Source organism: Macaca fascicularis, chromosome 20 (assembly GCF_037993035.2).
Source record: "Macaca fascicularis isolate 582-1 chromosome 20, T2T-MFA8v1.1".
NCBI lineage: Eukaryota > Metazoa > Chordata > Mammalia > Primates > Cercopithecidae > Macaca > Macaca fascicularis.
Window position 1 is genome coordinate 31,420,612 of NC_088394.1, and position 24,589 is coordinate 31,445,200.

Sequence of the window (24,589 nt, forward strand, 5' to 3'; positions counted from 1 at the left end):
AAGCAGTGTTACCAAACTGTGCCATGAAAAGTTAGGTTTATCTCCGTGAGAGGAGTTCACACAACACAAAGCAGTTTCTCGGAAAGCTTCTTCCTAGTTTTTATTTGAGGATATTTTCTTTTTCACCATAGGCTTCAATTATCTCCTAAATATCCCTTTCCAGATTCCCCATAAAGAGTGATTTCAAACTGCTCAATCAAAAGAAAGGTTTAACTCTTTGAGATTAAAGCACACATCACAAAGCAGTTTCTCAGAAAGCTTTCTAGTTTTCTTTTTTTATTATTGTTATACTTTAAGTTTAAGGGTACATGTACACAACGTGCAGGTTTGTTACATATGTATACATCTTCTATGTTGGTGTGCTGCACACTTTAACTCATCATTTACATTAGGTATATCTCCTAATGCTATCCCTCCCCTTCTCCCCACAATAGGCCCAGTGTGTGATGTTCCCCTTACTATGTCCAAGTGATCTCATTTTTCAATTTCCACCTATGAATGAGAACATGCGATGTTTGGTTTTCTGTTCTTGCAATAGTTTGCTGAGAATGATGGTTTCCAGCTGCATCCATGTCCCTACAAAGGACTCGAACTCATCCTTTGTTATGGCTGCATAGTATTACATGGTGTATATGTGCACACATCATAAAGCAGTTTCTCAGAAAGCATCTTCCTAGTTTTCATCTAAAGATATTTCCTTCTTCCCCATAGGCCTCAAGGCAACCCCACGTGATCCTTGGCAGATTTTTCAAAGACAGAGTCTGCAAACTGCTCAGTGTAAAGAAAGGCTTAACTCTGTGAGATGAATACCCATAACACTAAGCATTTCCTTGGATACATTCTTTGTTGTTTTTATCTGAGTATATTTCCTTTTTCACCATAGGCTTCAATGCACCTCAAAATATCCCTTGGTAGATTTTACACAAACAGTGTTTCCACACTGCTCAATGCAGAGAGGTATAACTCTATGACTGGAATGCACACATTACAAAACAATTTCTCAGAAAGATTCTCTGCAATTTTTATCTGAAGACATTTCTTTTTTCACCTTAGGCCTGAAAGTGCTCCTGAATATTCCTTTGCAGATTCCACTAAAACTGTGATACCAAACTGCACAAAGAAAAGTAAGATTTATCTCTGAGAGGATTTCAAATAACACAAAGCAGTTTTTGGAAAACTTCTTTGTAGTTTTTATTTGAGGATATTTGCTTTTTCACCATAATCTTCAATGCACTCCCAAATATCCCTTCTTAGTTTTTACACAGTGTTTCCACCCTGCTCAAGGAAAAGAGAGGTAAAACTCCGTGAGTGGAATTCCCATATCACAAAGCACTTTCTCAGAAAGCTTCTCTCCAGTTTTTATCTGAAGGTGTTTCTTTTTCCACCCTAGGCCTCAATGTGCACCTGAATATCCCTTTGCAGATTCCACAAAAATAGTATTACCAAACTGCTCAATGAAAAGTAAGGTTTACCTCTGTGAGATGATTTCATATATCACAAAGCAGTTTCTCAGAAAGCTTTTTTATAGTTGTTATTTGAGGATACTACCTTTTTCATTACAGGCTTCAATGCTCTCCCAAATATCCCTTCTCAGAACCCACAAAAACAGTGATTTCAAACTGCTCTGTCAAAAGAAATGTTTAATTCTATGAGATGACTACAGACATCACAAACCAGTTTCTCAGAGAGCTTCTTTCTAATTTTCATCTGAAGGTATTTCCTTGCTCACCATATGCCTTAATGTGCCCCCGAATGTCCTTTCTCGAATCCCTCAAAGACAGAGTTTCCAAACTGCACAATGTAAAGTAAGGTTAAACTCTGTGAGATTAATACACATATCACAAAACATTTTCTCAGAAAGCGTCCTTGTTCTTTTTATCTGAGGATATTTCCATTTTCACCATAGGCTTCAATGCACTCCGAAATATCCCTTGGTAGATTTTACGCAAACAATGTTTCCCCACTGCTCAATGCTAAGAGAAGTATAACTTTGAGTGGAATGCGCACATCAAAAACAGCTTCTCAGAACGCTTCTCTAAAGGTTTTATCTAATGACATTTCCTTTTTCACCATATGCCTCAATGCCCTCCCGAATATCCCTTTGAATATTCCTCAAAAACAGTGTTACAAAACTGCTCAATGAAAGGAAAAGTTTACCTCTGTGAAATGATTTCAAACATCCAAAGCAGTTTCACGGAAAGCTTCTTTCAGTTTTTATCTGATGATATATCATTTTTCACCATAGGCTTAAATGTGTTCCCAATATTCCTTTTCAGATACCACAAAAACTGTGATTTCAAATGACTCAATCAAAAGAAAGTTTCAATTCTATGAGATGAATGCACACATCATAAAGCAGTTTCTGAAGGAAACATCTTCCTAGTTTTCATCTGAAGATATTTCCTTGCTCACCATAGACCTCAATGCTCCCCCGAATATCCCTTCATGGATATGTCTAAGACAGAGTTTCCAATCTGTGCAATATGAAGAAAGGTTTAGTTCTGTGAGATGAATGCACTTAACACAAAGCAGTTTCTTCAAAAGCTTCTTCCCAGCTATTATCTGAATATATTTCCTTTTTCACCCTAGGCTTCAATTGCTCCAAAATATAACATCTTAGGTTGTACACAAACTGTGGCCCATGGTTCTGAAAGTAATGAAAGGTATAACACTATGAGTGGAATACACACATCACAAATCAGTTTCTCAGGAAGCTTTTCTTCAGTTTTTATCTGAAGATATTTCCTTTTTCACCACATGCCTCAAAGCACTCCCGAATATCCCATTGCAGTTTCTACAAAAAGAGTGTTACCAAACTGTGCAATGAAAAGTAAGGTTCATCTCCGTGAGTGGAGTTCACACAACCTAAAGCAGTTTCTCGGAATGATTCCTACTAGTTTTAATTTGAGGATATTTCCTTTTTCACCACAGGCTTCAATGCTCTCCCAAATATCACTTCTCAGATTCCACAAAAACAGTGATATCAAACTGCTCAAATGAAAGAAAGAGGTAACTATATGAGATGAATGTACATATCACAATGAAGTTTCTCAGAAAGCTTCTTTCTAGTTTTCAACTGAAGCTATTTCCTTGTTCACCATAAGACTCAATGTGATCCCAATTGTCCCTTCACAGATTCGTCAAAGACAGAGTCTACAAACTGTAAAATGTAAACAAAGGTTTAAATTTGGGCGATGAATGCACCTATCACAAAGCAGTTTCTCAGAACAGTTCTTTCTGGTTTTTATCTGAGAATATATCCTTTTTCAGGATAAGCCTCAATGCGTTCCCAAATACAGCTTCTCAGATGACACAAAATCATTGATTTCAGACTGTCCAATTGAAAGAAATGTTTAATTCTATGCGATGAATTAACACTTCACAAAGCAGCTTCTCAGAAAGTTTCTTTCTGGTTTTCATCTGAAGATATTTCCTGGTTCTTCATAGGCCTCGAGGCGCCCCCACATGTCTGTACATGGATTCGTCAAAGACAGAGTCTCCAAACTGCAGAATTTAAAGGAAGGTTTAACTCCATCAGATGAATGCACCTATCACAAAGTAGTTTCTCAGAACAGTTCTTTCTGGTTTTTATCTGAGGATATCTCCTTTTTCAGGATAGGCTTCAATGCGTTCCCAAATATAGCTTCTCAGATGACACAAAATCATTGATTTCAGACTGTCCAATTGAAAGAAATGTTTAATTATATGCGATGAATCAACACTTCACAAAGTAGCTTCTCAGAAAGTTTCTTTCTAGTTTTCATCTGAAGATATTTCCTGGTTCATCATAGGCCTCAAGGCGCCCCCAAGTGTCCGTACACGGATTCGTCAAAGACAGAGTCTCCAAACTGCAGAATTTAAAGGAAGGTTTAACTCCGTCAGATGAATGCACATATCACAAAGCAGTTTCTCCGAAAGCTTCTTTCTGGATTTTATTTGAGGATATTTCCTTTTTCACCATATGCTTCAATGCGCTCCAAAATATCACTTGGTAGATTTTACAAAAGCAGTGTTTCCACACTGCTCAATGAAAAGAAAGGTATAACTCTGTGAGTGGAATGCATTGATCACAAAGTAGTTTCTCATAAAACTTCTCTCCAGTTTTTATCTGAAGATATTTCCTTTTCCACCATAGGCCTCAATGTGTGCCTGAATATCCCTTTGCAGATTAAACAAAAACAGAATTAACAACTGCTCAATGATAAAAAAAGGTTTATCTCTGTGAGAGGAATTCACACAACGCAAATTACTTTCTCAGAAAGCTTCTTTTTATTTTTTATCTGAAGATATTTACTTTTTCACTATAGGCTTCAATGCTTTCCCAAATATCACTTCTCAGATGAAACAAAAACAGTGATTTCAAACTGCTAAATTGAAAGAAAGGTTTAACTTTGTGAGATGAATGTACACATCACAAAGCAGTTTCTCAGAAAGCTTCTTTATGGTTTTCCTTGGAAGATATTTCATTTTTCACCATAGGCCTCAATACGACCCAAAGTGTCCCTTCATGGTTCTGTCAAATACAGAGTCTACAAACTGAACAATGTAAAGGAAGGTTTACCACAGTGAGACGAATGCACCTATTACAAAGCAGTTTCTCAGAAAGCTTCTTTCCTGTTTTTGTATAAGGATATTTCCTTTTTCACTACAGGCTTCAATGCATTCCCAAGTATCCCTTCTCAGATGACACAAAAGCTTTGATTTCAGACTGCTCAATGAAAGGAAAGGTTCAGCTCTAAGGGATGAATGAACACATCACAAAGTAATTTCTCAGAAAGCTTCTTTCTAGGTTTCATCTAAAGATATTTCCTTTTTAACCCTACGCCTCAAGGCATCCCCAAATATCTCTCTGTGGATACGTCAAAGACAGTGTTTCCAAACTGCACAATATAAAGAAATGTTTAACTCTCTGAGACGAAAGCATGTATTACAAAGCAGTTTCTCAAAACTTTCTTTCTTGTTTTTATCTGAGTATATTTCCTTTTTCACCATAGGCTTCAATGTGCTCCAAAATATACCTTCTTAGGTACTACACAAACAGTATTTCCACACTGCTCAAGGAAAATAGAGGTATAACTCTGTGAATAGAATTCATACATCATACAGCAGTTTCTCAAACAGTTTCTCTCCAGTTTTTATGTGAAGGTATTTCCTATTTCACCATAGGCTCAATGTGTTCCCAATTATCTCTTTGTAGATTCCACAAAAACCATATTACTAAAGAATGCAGTGAAAAGTAAGTTTAACTCTGTGAGAGGATTCATGCAACACAAGGCAGTTTCTTGGAAAGCTTCTTTCTAGTTTTTATTTGAGGGCATTTCCTTTTTCACCATAGGCCTGAATTCTCTCTCAAATATCCCATCTGAGATTCCAAAAAAGGAGTGAGTTCACACTGTTCAATCCAAGGAAAGTTTACCTCTATGAGATGAATGCATACATCACACTTTCTCAGAAAGCTTCTTTCTAATTTTCATCTGAAGATATTTCATGCTCTCCATAGGCCTCAATGCACCCCCGAGAGTCCTTTTGTGGATTTGTCAAAGACAGAGTGTGCAAACTGTGCAATGTATAGAAAGGTTTATCTCTGTGAGGTGAATGCACATGTCACCAAGCAGTTTCTCAGAAAGCTTCTTTGTTGTTTTTATCTGAGGATATTTCCTTTTTCACCATAGTATTCAATGCGCTATGTAATATCCCTTGGTACATTTTCCACAAGCAGTGTTTCCACAGAGCTCAGAGAGAAGAGATGTACAGCTCTCTGAGTGGAATGCACACATCACAAACCAGTTTCTCATATAATGTCTCTCCAGTTTTTATCTGAAGATATTTCCTTTTTCACAGTAAGCCTCAATGTGCTCCCGAACGTACCTTTGCAGATTATACAAAAACAGTGTTACCAAACTGCACAATTAAAACTAAGCTTTAACTCTCTGAAATCAAACACAAACAGTGTTTCCACACTGCTCAAGTAAAAGAGAAATATAACTCTGTGAGTGGAATTCACACATCATACAGCAGTTTCTCAGAAAACTTCTCTCCAGTTTTTTTTCGGATGATATTTCCTTTTTTACCATAGGTTCAATGCGCTCCGGAATATCCCTCTGTAGATTCCACAAAAACAGTGTTACTAAACTGTTCAATGACAAGAAAGTTTTATCACTGTGAGATGATTTCGCACATCACAAAAGAGTTTCTCAGAATGCTTCTTTCTAGTTTTTATCCGAGGATATTTCAATTTTCACCATGGACTTAAATGCTCTCCCTACATCCCTTCTCAGATACCACATTAACAGTGATTTCAAACTGCTCAGTCAAAAGAAAGTTTTAACTCTAAGAGATGAATGCCCACATTTCAAAGTGTTTTCTCAAAAAGCTTCCTCCTAGTTTTCATCTGAAAATATTTCCTTAGTCGCCATAGGCCTCAATGTGCCTCCGAATATCCCTTTGCATATACGTCAAAGACAGTGTTTCCAAACTGTGCAATGTAAAGAAAGGTTTAAGTGTGTGAGATGGATGCATATATCATGAAGCAGTTTCTCGGAAAGCTTCTTTCTTGTTTTTATCTGAGACTATTTCCTTTTACATCCTAGGCCTCAATGTACTCCCGTATATATCTTTGCAGATTCCTCAAAAACAGTGTTTTCAAACTGTGCAATGAAAAGTAAGGTTCATCTCTGTGAGGGGATTTCAAATAACACCAAGGAGTTTTTTGAAAAGCTTCTTTCTAGTTTTTATTTGAGGATATTTCCTTTTCAAGTATAGGTTTCAATGGTCTTGCAAATATCCGTTTTTATGTTTTTCACAGTGTTTCCACACTGCTCAAGGAAAAGGGGGGTACTACTCTGTGAGTGGAATTCACACATCACAAAGCAGTTTCTCAGAAGGCTTCTGTTCAGTTTCTATCTGAAGACATTTCCTTTTTCATCATAGTCCTCAATAAGCTCCTGAATGTCCCTTTGCATATTCCACAAAAACGGTGTTACCCAACTGTTCAATGAGAAGTAAGGTTTAACTCTGTGAGATAATTTCACACATCACAAAGCAGTTTATCAGAAAGCTTTTGTATAGTTTTTATTTGAGGATAGTACATTTTTCATTACATGCCTCAATGCTCTCCCAAATAGCCCTTCCCAGATTCCACAAAAACAGTGATTTCAAACTGCTCTGTCAAAAGAAATGATTAACTCCATAAGATGAATGCACATTTCAGAAATCAGTTTCTCAAACAGCTTCTCTCTAGTTTTCATTTGAAGATATTTCCTTGCTCACCTAAGGCCTCGAGGTGCCCCCACATGTCCCTCTGTGGATTCATCAAAGACAGAGACTACAAACTGAGCAATGTAAAGAAAGGTTTAATTCTCTGAGATGAATGTACATATTAGAAAGCAGTTTCTCAGAAAGCTTATTTGTTGTTTTTATCTTAGGATATTTCCTTTTTCACCATAGGCTTCTCTGCGCTCCGGAGTATCCGTTGGTAGATTTCACACAAGTAGTATTTCCACACTGCTCAAGGAAAAGAGAAGTATAACTCTGTGAGTGGAATGCACACATCACAAAGCAGTTTCTCAGAAAGATTATCTCCAGTTTTTATCTGAATATAGGCCGTTGTTCACCATAGGCCTCAATGCGCCCCTGAATGTCTCACAGCAGATACGTCAAAGACAGAGTTTCCAAACTGTACAATGTTAAGAGATGTTTAATTGTGTGAGATGAAAGCACATATTCCAAAGTAGCTTCTCTGAAAGCTTTTTTCTAGTTTTTAATTTGAGGATATTTCCTTTTCCACCATAGGCTTCAATGCACTCTGAAATATCCCTTCTTAGGTTTTGCATGAACAGTTTTCCAACACTGCTCAAGGACAAGAGAGGTGTAATTCTGTGAGTGGAATTCAAACATCATAGAGCAGTTTCTCAGAAAACTTCTCTACAGTTTTCATCTGAAGATATTTCCTTTTTCACCATAGATTCAATGCACTCCCGAATATTCCTTTGCAGATTAAACAAAACCAGTATTACTGAACTACTCAATGACAAGAAAAGTTTAACTCTGTGAGATGATTAATGCTACACAAAGCAGTTTCTTGGAAAGCTTCTTTCTAGCTTTTATCTGAGGATATTTCATTTTTCACCATAGGCTTAAATGCGCTCCCAATATCCCTTCTCAGATACTAAAAAAACAGTGACTTCAAATAGCTCCATCAAAAAGAAAGTTTTAACACTATGAGATGAATGCACACATCACAAAGCAGTTTCTCAGAAAGCTTCTTCCTAGTTTTCATCTGAAGATAATTCCTTACTCACCATAGGTCTCAATGCAACCCCAAATATCCCTTCATAGATATGTCAAAGACAGAGTTTCCAAATTGTACAATGTAAAGAAAGGTTTAACTCTGTGAGATAATGTACATATCACAAAGCAGCTTCTCAGAAAGCTTCTTTCAAGTTTATATCTGAGGATATTTTCTTTTTCACCTTAGGATTCCATGCTCTCCCATATATCACTTCTCAGATTCCAGAAAAAGAGTAATTTCACACTGATCATTCCAAAGAAATGTTTAGCTCTATGAGATGAATACACACATCACAAAGTAGTTTCTCAGATTGCTTCTTTGTAGTTTTAATATGAGGATATTTCACTGCTCACCATAGGCCTCAATATGCCTCCAAATGTGCTTTCGTGGATTCCTCAAAGACAGAGTTTCCAAACTTTGAAATGTAAAAGAAGGTTTAACTCTGTGAAACGAATGCACATAACAGAAAGGAGTTTCTAGGAAAGATTCTTTGTTGTTTTTATCTGAATATATTTTCTTTATCTCCATAGACTTCAATGCACTCCGAGACATCCCTTGGTAGATTTTACACAAGCTGTATTTCCACACTGCTCAGTGAAAATAAAAGTATAACTGTGTAAGTGGAATGCACAAATCACTAAGCAGTTTCTCATAAAGCTTCTCTCCAGTTTTAATCTGAAGATATTTCCTTTTTCACCATAGACCTCAATGTGCTCACGAATATCCCTTTGAAGATTATACATTAAAGGTGTTATCAAACTACTCAATGAAAAGAAAGGTTTAACTCTGTAAGAGGAATTCACACAACACACAGTACTTTCTCAGAAATCTTCTTTCCAGTTTTTATCTGAAGATATTTCCCTTTTCAATATAGACTTCAATGCTATCCCAATTATCTGTTCTCAGATTCCACAAAACAATGATTTCAAACTGTTCAATCGAAAGAAAGGTTTAACTCTATGAGATGAATCTACACATCACAAAGCAGTTTTTCTGAAAGCTTATTTATAGTTTTCCTCTGAAGATATTGCTTGTTCACTATAGTCCTCAATGGGATCCCAAGTATCCCTTCACAGTTTCCTCAAATGCAGAGTCTGCAAACTGGCCAATGTAAAGAAAGGTTTACCTCTGTAAGATGAATACACCTGTCATGAAGTAATTTCTCGGAAATCTTCCTTCTTGTTTATATCTGAGGATATTTCCTTTTTTTCTATAGGCTTCAATGTGCTCCTAAATATCACTTGGTAGATTTGACATAAACTGTGTTTCCACACTACTCAATGAAAAGAGAGGTATAATTCTGTGAGTGGAATGCACACAACACAAAGCAGTTTCTCATAAGTGTTTTCTCCAGTTTTTATCTGAAGATGTTTCCTTTATCACCATAGGCCACAAAGGGCTCCCGAGTATCCCTTTGTAGATTCCACAAAAAAGTATTACCAAATGGCAGAGTGAAAATTAAGTTTTGTCTCTGTGAGAGGAGCTCATCCAACAGAAAGCATATTCTAGGAATTTTTTTTCTGGTTTTTGTTGGAGGATATTTCCTTTTTCAACATAGGCTTCAATTCTGTACCAAATATACCTGTCAGATCCCACAAAAAGAGTGATTTCAAACTGCACAATCAAAAGAAAAGTTTAACTCTATGAGATGAATGAACACATCACAAGGCAGTTTCTCAGAAAGTTCCTTTCTAGTTTTCATCTGAAGATATTTCCTTGCTCACCATAGGCCTCAATGTGCCCACAAGTCCTTTTGCTGATTCCTCAACTACAGAGTTTCCAAACTTCACAATGTAAAGAAAGTTTTAACTCTGTGAGATGCACATATCACAAAGCAGTTTCTCAGAAAGCTTCTTTCTAGGTTTTATCTGAGGGTATTTCATTTTTCACCATAGGCTTCAATGCACTCCAAAATATTCCTTGGTAGATTTTACACAAACAGTGTTTCCATACTGCTCAAAGAAAGAGAGGTATAAATCTATGAGCAGAATGCACACATCACAAAGCGGTTTCTGATAAGCATTCTCTCCAGTTTTTATCTGAAGATATTTTCTTTTTCACCATAGGTGTCTATGTGTTCCTGATTATCCCCTTTCATATTACACAAAAAAGTATTACCAAACTGCTCAATGAAAAGTAAGATTTAACTGTGAGAGGATTTCACACAACACAAAGAAGTTTCTCGAAAAGCTTCTTTCAAGTCTTTAATTGAAGATATTTCCTTTTTCAACACAGACTTCAGTGCTGTACAAATTATCCCTTCCCGGATTCCACAAAAAGAGTGATTTCTAATTGCTCAATCAAAAGAAAAGTTTTTCTCTATGAGATGAATGCACACATCACAAAGCAGTTTATTGGAAAGCTTCTGTCTAGATTTTATCTGAAGATACTTCCTTGCTCACCACAGGCCTCAATGCGACATTAAATGTCCTTTCATGGATTCCTCAAAGACAGAGTTTCCAAACTGGTCAATGTAAAGAAAGGTTTAAAGCTGTGAGATCAATGCATATATCAGAAAGCAGTTTCTTGGAAAGCTTCTTTCTAGTTTTAATCTGAGAATATTTCCATTTTCACCATAGGTTTCAATGTGCTACAAAATATCCCTTATTAGGTTTTCAACAGTGTTTCCACACTTCTCAAGTTAAGGAGAGGTATAACTCTGTGAGTGGAATTCACACATCATACAGCAGTTTCTCAGAAAGTTTCTGTCCCGTTTTTATTAGAAGATATTTCCTTTTTCACAACAGGCTCAATGCACTCCTGAATATCCCTTTGCAGATTGCACAAAAACAGTGTTACTAAACTGTGCAATGAAAAGAAAGATTTAACTCTATGAGATGATTTCACAAATCACAAAGCAGTTTCTCAGAAAGTTTCTCTCTAGTTTTTATCTGAGGATATTTCGTTTTTCACCTTATTCTTAAATACACTCCCAATATCCCTTCTTAGTTACCAGAAACAGTGATTTCAAACTGCTCAATCAAAAGAAAGTTTTAACCCTATGAGGTGAATGTACACATCACAAAGCAGTTTCTCAGAAAGCTTCTTCATGGTGTTCATCTGAAGATATTTCCTTGCTCACCATAGGCCTCAATGCGCCCTGAATGTCCCTTTGGGGATATGTCAAACACAATATTTCCAAAGTGCATAATGTAAAGAAAGGTTTAACTCTGTGAGATGAATGTGCATATCACAAAGGAGTTTCTCAGAAAGCGTCTTTATAGTTTTCATTTGAAGATATTTCCTTTCTAGTTTTTATTTGAAGATATTTCCTTTTTCACCATAAGCCTCAGTAGACTCCTGAATATCCCTTTGCAGATTCCACAAAAACAGTGTTACCAAACTATGCAATGAAAAGTCACATTTAAAACTGTGATAGGATCTCACACAACACAAAGAAGTTTCTCAGAAAGCTTCTTTTTACTTTTTACTTGAGGATATTTCCTTTGTCACCATAGGCTTCAATGCTTTCCCAATTATCCCTTCTAAGATTCAAAAACAAGAGTGATTTTGCATGGCTCAAGGCAAAGAAAGGTTTAACTCTATGAGATGAATGCATACATCACAAAGCAGTTTCTCAGAAAGCTACTTTCTTGTTTTCATTGGAAGATATTTCCTTGCTCACCATAGGCCTCAATGCACCCCAGAATGCCCTTTCGTGGGTAGGACAAAGACAGAGTTTCCAAACTGTTCAATGTAAAGAAAGATTTAACTCTGTGAGATGAATGCACAAATTACAAAGCAGTTTCTCTGAAAGCTTCTTTCTACTTTTTATTTGAGGATACTTCCTTTTTCACCATAAGCCTCAATGCAATTCCGAATATTACTTTGCAGATTCCACAAAAAGTGTGCTACCAAACTGTGCAGTGATAAGTAAGGTTTTACTCTGTAGGAGGATTTCACACATGACAAAACAGTTTCACAGAAAGCTTCTTTGTAGTTTTTATCTGAAGATATTTCCTTGTTCACTGTAGGCCTCAATGCATCCCTGAATGTCCTTTATCAGATTCATCAAAGACAGAATTTACAAATGTGCAATGTAAAGAAAAGTTTAACTCTGTGGGATGAATGTACATATCACAAAGCAGTCTCTCGGAATGCATCTTTCCAGTTTTCATCTGAGGATATTTCCTTTTTTACCATAGGATTCAATGAGCTTTGAAATATCCCTTGGTAGGTTTTACACAAACAGTGTTTTACTCTGCTCAATGAAGAAAGAGTTATATCTCTGTGAGTGGAATGCTCACATCATAAAGCAGTTTCTCAGAAGGCTTCTCTCCACTTTTTATCTGAAGACATTTCCTTTTTCACCATAGACCTCAATGCGCTCCCAAATATCCCTTTGCAGATTCCACAAAAACAATGTTACCAATATGCTCAATGAAAAGTCAGGTTTAACTCTGTGGGTGCATTTCAAACAACACAAAGCAGTTTCTCAGAAAACTACTTTCCAGTTTTTATTTGAGGATATTCCCTTTTTCATTATAGGCTTGAATGCTCTCCAAAATATCCCCTTCAGATTCCACAAAAACAGTGATCTCAAATTGCTCTATCTAAAGAAAGGTTTAACTCTATGAGATGAATGCACACATCACAAAGTAGTTCCTCAGAAAGTTTCTTTCTAGTTTTCTTCTGAAGATATTTCCTTGTTCACCGTAGGCCCCCCGTGTCCCTTCGCTGATTTGAAAAAGACAGTCTAAAAACTGAGTAATCTAATGAAACGTTTTACTGTGTGAGATGAATGCACATATCACAAAGGAGTTTCTCGGAAAGCTTCTAATTTTTATATGAGGATATTTCCTTTTTCACCATACTCTACAATGCACTACAAAATATCCCTTGGTAGTTATTACACAAACATTATTTACACAATGCTCATTGAAAAGAGAGGTATAACTCTGAGTGGCAAGCAAACATCAGAAAGCAATTTCTCATTAAGATTCTTTCCAGTTTTTATCTGTAGATATTTCCTTTTTCACCCTAGGCCTCAATGTGCTCTTGAATATTCCTTTGCAGATTATACAAAAATAGTGTTACCAAACTGCTCAAAGGAAACAAAGGTTTAAATCTGCCAGATGAATTGACACAAAACAAAGCTATTTCTCAGAAAGTTTCTTTCTAGTTTTTACCTGAAAAATATTTCCTTTTCACTATAGGCTTCAAAGCTCTCCCAAATATACCTTCTCAGATTCCACAAAAACGGTGACTTCAAACTGCTTAATCGAGAGAAAAGTTAACCTCTATGAGATGAATGTTCACATCGCAAAGCAGTGTGAAAGCTTCTTTATAGTTTTCCTCTGAAGATAATTCCTGTTCGCCATAGGCCTCAATGTGACCCCAGGTTTCCCTTCGTGGATTCATCAAAGACAGAGTCTACAAACTGTGCAATGTAAAGAAAAGTTTAACTCTGTGAGAAGAATCCACATATCACAAAGCAGTTTCTCAGCAAGCTTCTTTCCAGTTTTTGAGTGGAATTTACACATCATACAGTAGTTTCTCAGAAAGCTTCTCTCTAGTTTTTATGTGAAGATATTTGCTTTTTCGTTATAGTCTCAATGTGCACCCGAATGTACCTTTGGAGATTTCACAAAAAAAGTGTTACCAAACTGCTCAATGAAAAGAAAGGTTTATCTCTGTGAGATGATTTCACACATCACAAAGCAGTTTCTCGGAAAGCTTCTTTCTAGTTTTTATCCGAGGATATGTCATTTTTCACCATAGGCTTATATACACTACCAATATCCCTTCTCAGATACCACAAAAACAATTATTTCAAACTGCTCGATCAAAAGAAAGTTTTAAGTCTATGAGACAAATGCACAGAAGACAAAGCAGTTTCTCAGAAAGTTTCCTCCTAGTTTTCATAAGGAGTTATTCCCTTGCTCATCATAGGCCTCAATGCAGTCCTGAATGTTCCTTCATGGATAAATCAAAGACAGAGTTTCCAAACTGCACAATATAAAGAAAGGTTTACCTCAGTAAGATGAATGCATGTATCACAAAGTAGTTTTCCAGAGAGCTTCTTTCTAGTTTTTGTCTGAGAATATTTCCTTTACTCCATAGGCTTCAATGCACGCCTAAATATCCCTTCCTAGGTTTTACACAAACAGTGTTTCCACACTGTTCAAGGAAAAGTGAGCTATAATTCTGTGAGTGAAATTCATATATCATACAGCAGTTTCTCAGAAAGCCTCACTCCAGTTTTTGTCTGAAGATATTCTTTTTCACCATAGGCTCTATGTTCTCCCGAATATCTATGTGCAGATTCCACAAAAACACTGTTACTAAACTGCTGAATGGAAACAAAGCTTAAACTCTGTGAGATGATTTTACACATCACAAAGCAGATTCTCAGAATGCTTCTTTCTAGTTTTTATCTGACGATATTTCGTTTTTCACCAGAGGCTTCTATGTACTCCAAAATATCCCTTGGTAGATTTTACAAAAGCAGTTTTTCCACACTGCTCAATGAAAAGAGAAGTATACTTCTGTGAAAGGATTTCAAACATCATACAGAAGTTTCTCAGAAAACTTCTCACCAGTTTTTATCTGTATAGTTTCTTTTTCACCATAGGCTCAATGTACTCCCTAATATCACTTTGCAGCTTCCACAAAAACAGTATTACTAAATTCCTGAATGAAAAGAAAGGTTTAACTTTGTGAGATGATTTCACACATCACAAAGTAGTTTCTGAGAAAGCTTCTCTCCAGTTATCATCTGAGGATGTTTCCTTTTTCACTATAGGTCTCAATGCACCCCTGAATATCCCTTTGCCTATTACACAAAAACAGTGTTACCAAACTGCACAATGAAAAGTGTGGTTTATCTCTGTGAGAGGAGTTCACATAACACAAAGCACCTTCTCAGAAAGCTTCTTTGTAGTTTTTATTTGAGAATATTCCCTTTTTCACCATAGGCATCAATATTCCTTCTGAGATTTCACAAAAACAGTGATTTCAAACTGTTTCATAGAAAGAAAGGTTTAACTCTATGAGATGAATGTACACATCACAAATCAGTTTCTTACAAAGCTTCTTTATGGTTTTCCTCTGAAGCTATTTCCTTGTTCACCATAGGCCTCAAAGCAACTCCAAGTGTCCCTTCGTGGATTCATCAAAGACAGTGTCTACGAACTGCACAATGTAAATAATGGTTTTACTCTGTGAGATGATTTGAACCTATCACAAAGCAGTTTCTCGAAAGCTTCTCTCTGGTTTTTACTGAGGATATTTCCTTTTTCACCGTAGGCTTCAATGCGTTCTCAAATACCCCTTCTCAGATGACATAAAAACATTGATTTCAGAATGCTCAATAAAGAAAGGTTTAACTCCATGGGATGAATGAACACATCATAACCAGTTTCTCAGAAAGCTTTTTCCTGGTTATCATCTGAAGATATTTCCTGGTTCACCATAGGCCTCAATGTATCTCTGAATGTCCTTTCGCAGATACATCAAAGACAGAGTTTCCAAACTGCACAATGTAAAGAAAAGTTTAACTCTGTGAGATGGATGTACATATCACAAAACAATTTCTCTGAAAGCTTCTTTCTAGTTTTTATCTGAAGATATTTACTTTTTCACCATAGGCCTCAATGCACTCTCAAATATCCCTTTGCATGCTCCACAGAAACAATGTTACCAAACTGAACAATAAAAAGTAAAGATTAACTCTGTGAGAGGATTTCACACAACACAGAACAGTTTCTAGGAAAGTTTGTTTTTAGTATTTATTTGAAGATGTTTCCTTTTTCCCCTTAGACTTCAATGCTCTCCCTAATATCCCTTCTCAGGTTCCACAAAAACAGTGATTTCTCACTGCTCAATCCAAAGTAATGTTGAACTCTAGGAGATGAATGCATGCCTCACAAAGCCGTTCCTCAGAAAGTTTCTTTCTACTATTCATCTGAAGGTATTTCCTTGCTCACCATAGGCCTCAATGCGCCCCCGAGGGTCCTTTCACAGATTTTCAAAGACAGAGTTTCCAAAGTGTGCAATGTACAGAAAGGTTTACCTCTGAGATGAATGCACACATCACAAAGCAGTTTCTCAGAAAGCTTCTTTCAAGTTTTTATCTGAGGATATTTACTTTTTCACCATAGGCTTCAATGCGCTCCAAAATATTCCTTGGTAGATTTTACACAGTGTTTCCACACTGCTCAATGAAAAGAGAGGTATAACTCTGTGAGTGGAATGCAAACATCACAAAGCAGTTTCTCAGAAAGCTTCTCTCCAGTATTTATCTGAAGACATTTCCTTTTGCACCATAGACCTCAATGTGCTGCTGAATATCCCTTTGCAGATTCCACAAAAAGTGTTACAAACTCATCCATGTAAAATCAAGTTTAAATCTGTGAGAGCATTTCAAACAATCCAAAGCAATTTCTCGGAAGGCTTCGTTCAAGTTTTCATTTGAGGACATTTAATTTTTCATTATAGGCTTCAATACTCTCCCATATATCCCTTCTCAGATACCACAAGAACTGTGATTTCAAACTGCTCTATCAAAATAAACTTTTACCTCTAGGAGATGAATGAACACATCACAAAGCAGTTTCTCAGAAATCTTATCTCCAGTATTCATGTGAAGATATTTCCTTGTTCACCATAGGCCTCAATGAGCCCCAAAGGGTCCTTTCACGGATTCCTCAAAGACAGAGTTTCAAAACTGTGCAATGTACACAAAGGTTTAACTCTGAGATGAATGAACACATTACAAAGCATTTTCTGAGAAAACTTCCTTCAAGTTTTTATCTGAGGATATTCCCTTTTTCATCATAGGCTTCAATGCGCTCCAACGTATCCCTTGGTAGATGTTACACAAACAGTGTTTCCACACTTCTCAATGAAAAGAGAGGTTTAACTCTGTGAGTGGAATGTAAACATCACAAAGCAGTTTCTAATAAAGCTTCTCTCCAGTATTTATCTGAGGACATTTTCTTTTGCACCATAGACCTCAATGCGCTGCTGAATATCCCTTTGCAGATTCCACAAAAACAGGGTTACCAAACTCATCAATGTAAAGTCAGATTTAACTCTGTGAGAGCATTTCAAACAATCCAAAGCAGTTTCTTGGAAGGCTTCTTTCAAGTTCTTATTTGAAGACATTTAAATTTTCATTATAGGCTTCAATACTCTCCCATATATCCCTTCTCAGATTCCACAAGAACTGTGATTTCAAACTGCCCTATCAAAATAGACTTTTAGCTCTAGGAGATGAATGAACACATCCAAAGTAGTTTCTCAGAAAGATTCTTTCTAGTTTTCATGTGAAGATATTTCCTTGCTTACCATAGGCCTCAATGCATCCCCAAATGTCCTTTCCCAGGTGTCCTTTCAAAGACAGAGTTTCCAAACTGTACAATGTAAAGAAAGATTTAACTCTGTGTAATGAGTACACATATCACAAAGCAGTTTCTCGGAAAACTTTTTTCTAGTTTTTATGTGATGATATTTCCTTTTTCACTATACTCTTCAAAGCACTCTGAAATATCCCTTCTTAGTTTTTACACAAGCAGTATTTCCACATTGTTCCATGAAAAAAGAATAACTCTGTGAATGGATTGCACACATCACAAAGCAGTTTCTCAGAAAGCTTGTCTCCAGTTTTCATCTGAAGATGCTTCTTTTTCACCATACTTCTCAAAGTGCTCTTGAATATCCCTTTGCAGATTACACATAAACAGTGTTAGCAAAACTGCTCAAAGAAAAGTAAGGTTTGTCTCTTTGAGAGGAGTTCACACAACACAAAGTAGTCTCTCAGAATGCTTCTTTCTAGTTTTTATTTGAGGATATTTCCTTTTTTTACCCTAGGCTTCAATGCTCTCCTAGATATCCCTTCTCAGATTCCACAAAAGCAGTGATTTCAAACTCCTCAATTGAAAGAAAGGTTTACCTCTATGAGATGAATGTACAAATCACAAAGCAGTTTTTTAGAAACTTCTTTATAATTTTCCTCTGAAGCTATTTCCTTGTTCACCATAGACCTCAAAGTGACCCCAAGTGTCCCTTTGCAGATTCATCAGAGACAGAGTCTAGAAACTGTGTACTGTAAAGTAAAGTTTAACTCTGTGAGATGAATGCACCTATCCCAAAGCAATTTCTCGGAAAGCTTCTTTCTAGTCTTTAGCTGAGGGTATTTGCTTTTTCACCATAGACTTCAATACTCTCCAAAATATCTCTTCTTAGGTTTTATACAATGTTTCCACATAGCTTAAGGAAAAGAGACTTACATCTCTGTGAGTGGAAGGAATACATCATACAGCAGTTTCTGAGAAAGCATCTTCACAGTTTTTATCTGAAGATATTTCCTTTCTCACCACAAGCTCAATGCGCTGCCGAATATCCCTTTGCAGATTCCCAATCTCAAGGCAGTTTCTCGAAATGTTTCTTTCTACTTTTTATCTGAGGATATTTCGTTTTTCACCATAGGCTTAAATGTACTCCCAATATCCCTTCTCAGATACCACAAAAACAGTGATTTCAAACTAATCAGTCAAAAGAGAGTTTTAACACCTCGAGCTGAATGCACACATCATAAAGTAGTTTCTCAGAAAGCTTCTTCCTAGTTTTCATCTGAAGTTATTTCCTTGCTCACCATTTTTCTCAATCCACCTTCAAGTGTCCGTTCATGGACACGTCAAAGACAGAGTTTCCAAACTGTGCAATATAAAGAAAGAGTTAACCCTGTGAGATGAATGTGTATATCATGAAACAGTCTCTTGGAAAGCTTCTTACTTGTGTTTATCTGAGGATATTTCCTGTTTCACTACAGACCTCAATGCTCTCTGAAATATCTCTTGGTAGATTGTACTCAACCAATGTTTCCACACTGCTCAATTAAAAGGGTTGTACAACTTTGTGAGTGGAAATTTCACATCACAAAGGAGTTTCTCCTAAAGCTACTCTCCAGTTTTTATCTGAAGATAATTCCATTTTCAGCCTAGACATCAATGTGCTCACTAATATCCATTTGCAGATTACACAAAAACAGTGTTATCAAACAACTCAATGAAAAGAAAGGTTTAACTCTGCGAGAGGAATTCACACAACACATAGCATGTCTTTGGAAAGCTTCCTTCTACTTTTTTCAGAAGATACTTCCTTTTTCACTATAGGTTTCAATGCTCTCCCAAATATACCTTCTCAGATTCCAGAAAAATGATGATTTCAAACTGCTCAATCGTAAGAAACGTTTAACTCAATGAGGTGAATGTACACATCACAAAGCAGTTTCTCAGAAAGCTTCTTTATAGTTTTCCTGTGAATGTATTTCCTTGTTCACTGTAGGCCTCAATGCGACCTCAAGTGTCTCTTCACAGATTTGTCACAGACAGAGTCTACAAACTGTACAATATCGAGAAAGTTTTAATTGTGTGAGATGAATGCACTTATCACAAAGTAGTTTCTCAGAAAGCTTCTTTCAATTTTTTTCTAAGAATATTTCATTTTTCACTGTAGTCATCAATGAGTTTCCAAATATCGCTTCTCTGATTACACAAAAACATTGATTTCAGACTGCTTAATGGAAAGAAATGTTTAGCTCTATGGGATGAATGAACACATCGCAAAGCAGTTTTTCAGAAAGCTTCCTCCTAGCTTTTATCTGAAGACATTTCCTTTTTTCACCATATTCTTCATGGCATTCCCAAATATCCCTTTACAGATTCCACAAAAACAGTGATTTCAAACTGCTCAATCCAAAGATTGATTCAACTTTATGGGATGAATGCACACATCACAAAGCAGTTTCTCGAAAGCTTCTGTCCAGTTTTCATCTGAAGATATTTCCTTGCTCACCATAGGCCTCCGGCCACCCCAGAAGATCCCTTCGTCGATCCTTCAAAGACAGAGTTTCCAAACTGTACAATGTAGGGAAAGCTCTAATTCTGTGAGGTGGATGCACATATGGAAAGCAGTTTCTTGGAATGCATCTTTCTAGTTTTTGTCTGAGGATATTTCACTTTTCACCATAGGCTTCAACGCACTCCACAATATCACTTGGTCGGTTTTAGACGAACAGGGTTTCCACATTACTCTATGAAAAAAGAGGTATAACTTTATGAGTGGAATGCACACATCACAAAACAGTTTGTCAGAAAGCTTCCCTCCAGTTTTTAATCTGAGGATATTTCCTTTTTCAACATAGGCTTCAAAGTCCTCTGACATATCCCTTGATAGCTTTTACAATAAAAATATTTCCACACTGTTCTATGAAAAGAGAAGTATAACTTTGTTAGCGGAATGGAAACATCACAAAGCAGCTTCTCAGAAATCTTCTCTGCTGTTTTTATCTGAAGATATTTTCTATTTCACCATCGGCATCAAAGTACAACCTCATATCCCTTCACAGATTCCACAAAAACAGTATTAGCAACCTGCTCAATGAAAAGGAGGGGTTAACTCTGTGGGATGAATTCACATGACAGAAAGCAGTTTCTCAGAAAACTTCTTTCTAGGTTTCATCTGATGATATTTCCTTATTCACCATATTCTTCATAGCATTCCCAAATGTCCCTTCTCAGATTCCACAAACAGTGATTTCAAACTGTTCAATCCAAACAGTGGTTTAACTCTATGAGATGAAAACACACATCATGAAGCACATTCTCAGAAAGCTTCTCTCCAGTTTTCATCTGAAGATATTTCCTTACTCACCATAGGCCTCAATGTGCTCCAGTAAGTCTCTTCACCGATCTGTCAGTGACAGAGTTTCCGACTGTGTAATGTAAGGAAAGCTTTAATTCTGTGAGATGAATGCACATATCACAAAGCACTTTTTCAGAATGCTTCTTTCCAGTATTTATCTGAGTATATTTCCTTTTTCACCATAGCTTTCAATGCGCTTCAACTATCTCTTGGTAGTTTTTACACCAGAAGTGTTTCCACACTGCTCTAAGAAAAGAGAAGTATAACTCTGTTAGTGGAATGCAAACGACACAAAGCAGTTTCTCAGAACGCTTCTTTCCAGTATTTAACTGAGGATATTACCTTTTTCACCATAAGTTTCTATATACTGCAAAATATCCCTTCATAGATTTTACACCAAAAGTATTTCCACATTGCTCTATGAAAGGAGAGGTATAACTCTGTGAGTGGAATGCTCACATCACAGATTCTCAGAAAACATCTCTTCAGTTTTTATCTGAAGACATTTCATTTTTCTCCATAGACCTCAAAGTGCTCTCAAATACCCCTTTGCAGATTACATAAAAACATTGTTAGCAAACTGCACCATGAAAAGAAAGGGTTAACTCTGCGAGAGGAATTCACATGACACAAAGCAGTTTCTCAGAATGCTTCCTTCTAGTTTTATCTGAGGATATTTCATGTTTCATCATCTTCTGCATAGCGTTCACAAATGTCCCTTCTCCCTTCCACAAAAACAGTGATTTCAAACTTCTCAATCCAAAAAATGGTTTAATTCTTTAGGATGAATACACACATCACAAAGCAGTTTCTCAGAAATCTTCTGTCCAGTTTTCAGCTAAAGATATTTCCTCACTCACCATAGACATCAGGATGCCCCCAAATGTCCCTTTGCACCTTCCTCAGGGACAGAGTTTCCAAACTGCAATGTAAAGAAAGCTTTAACTCTGTGAGATGAATGTACATATCAGAAAGATGTTTCTTGGAACTCTCCTTTCTAGTTTTTATCTGAGGATATTTCACTTTACACCATGGGCTTCAATGCGCCCTAAAATATTACTTGGTAGGTTTTACATGAACAGTCTTTCCACACTGCCCTATGGAAATAGAGGTATAACTCTATGAGTGGAATGCACACATTATAAAGCAGATTCTCAGAAAGCTTCTCTCCAGTTTTCATCTGAAGATATTTCCTTGCTCACCATAGGCCTCGTTGTGGTCCAGAAAGTCTCTTCCCATATCCTTCAATGACAGAGTTTCCAAACTGTGTAATATAAGGAAAGCATTAATTCTGTGAGATGAATGCACATATCACAAAGCAGTTTCTCTGAAAGCTTCTTTCCAGGTTTTATCTGTGGATATTTCCTTTTTCACCATAGGCTTCAATGTGCTCCGAAATATTTCCCTAGAGCTTTTATACCAATAGGGTTTCCAAACTGCTCTATAAAAAGAGAGGTATAACTGTGTAAGTGGAATGCACCCATCACAAAGCAGTCTCTCAAAAAGCTTCTGTCCAGTTTTCATCTGAAGATATTTCCTTCTTCACCATTCGCCTCAGTGTGCCCCCGAATGTCTCTTTGCAGATCCATCAATGACAGAGATTCTAAACTGTAATGTAAATAAAGCTTTAACTCTGAGATGAATGCACATATCACAAAGCAGTTCTCAGAAAGTTTCTTTCCAGTTTTTATCTGAGGATATTTCCCTTTTCACCATAGGCTTCAAAATGCTCTGAAATATCCCTTGGTAGCTTTTACACCAAAAGTGTTTCCACACTGCTATGTGAAAAGAGAGGTATAAATTTGGAGTGGAATGCACACATCACAAAGCATTTTCTCAGAATGTTTCTGTCCTGTATTTATCTGAAGATATTTCCTTTTTCACCATGGGCCTCAAAGTGCTACGAAATATGTCTTCACAGATTGTAAGAAAAGAGGGTTGCCAAACAGTCGAATGAAAAGAAAGGGTTACACCTTTGAGTAGTCACACGTGAGAGTTCGTTTGACAGATAACTTCCTTCTAGTTTTTGTCTTATTATATTTGCTTTTTCTCAATTGGCCTCAAACAGCTCTCAAAAGTCCCATTGCAGAAGGGACAAAAACATTGTTCTGAAACTCCTGAATCCAAAGTAAGGTGTACCTCTGTGAGATGAATGCACACATCACAAAGCAGTTTCTCAGAAAGTTTCTCTCTTGTTTTTATCACAAGATATTTGCTTTTTCACTACCAAATATCTCTTGGCAGATTGTAAGAAAATAGTATTTCCAAACTGCTGAATGAAAAGAAAAGTTTACATCTGTGAGATTTCACACATCAGTGTTTGGTTTGTGAGATAACTTCCTTCTACTTTTTGTCCTAGAATGCTGGCTTTTTTGCCATTGGCCTCAAAGAGCTACAAAAGGTCACTTCCCAAAAATGGACAAAAACATTGTTCTGAAACTGCTGAATCCAACAGAAGGTGTAACTCTGTGAGATGAATGCACACATCACAAGGCAGTTTATTAGACAGCTTCTTTCTAGTTTTTCTCAGACAATATTTCCTTTTTCACTGTGTTCCTCAAAGCATTACCAAACATGTCTTCACAGATTGTAAGAAAGGAGTGTTGCCAAACTGTTGAATGAAAAGAAAGGTTTATACCTGTGAGAAGAATTCACACATCAGAATTCAGTTTGTCAGAAATCTTCCTTCCAGTTTTTGTTCTAGGATATTCGCATTTTCTCCACTGGCCTCAAACAGCTCCAAAATTTCCCTTCACAGAACGGACAAGAACATTGTTCTGAAACTGCTGAATCCAACAGAAGGTGTAACTCTGTGAGATGAATGCACACAGCACAAAGTAGTTTCTCAGAAAGATACTCTCTGGTTTTTGTCACAAGATACTTCCTTTTTCAAGGTGGGCCTCAACGAACTACAAAATATCATTTTGGAGAACACAAGAAAACACTGTTTCCAAATTGGTCAATGAAAAGAAATGCGTAACTCTGAGGTGAATGTCCAAATAACAAGTTGATTTGTCAGATAACTTCCTTACAGTTTCAATTCTGAGATTTTTGCCCTTTTGCCCCTGGACGCCAGTAGCACTAAAGTCCTTTGGCAGAATGGACAAAGACAGGATTTCCAAACTGCTGAATCCAAAGAAACATTCAACTCTGTGAGGTGAAAGGACACATCAAAAATAGTTTCTTAGAAAGCTTCTATCTAATGTTTATCTGAAGACATTTCCATTTTCACAAGGTTCCTCAATGCACTACCACACACCTCTTGGCAGACTGTTATAAACCAGTGTTTCCAAACTGCTGAATGAAAAGAAAGGTTAAAATCTGTGGGAAAATTTCACACATTAGTGTTCGGTTTGTCAGATAACTTCCTTCTACTTTTTGTCCTAGGTTACTGGCTTTTTCGACATTGACCTCAAAGAGCTACAAAAAGTCATTTCTCAGGATGGACAAAAACATTTTCCTGAAACTGCTGCATCCAGCAGAAGGTGTAAGTCTGTGAAATGAATGCACCCATCACAAAGCAGTTTCTCAGAAAGCATCTTTCTATATTTTCTCAGACTATATTTTCCTTTTTATATTTTCCTTTCTCACTGTGAGTCTCAAAGTTCTACCAAATATGTTATCACATATTGTAAGAAAAGAGTGTTGCTC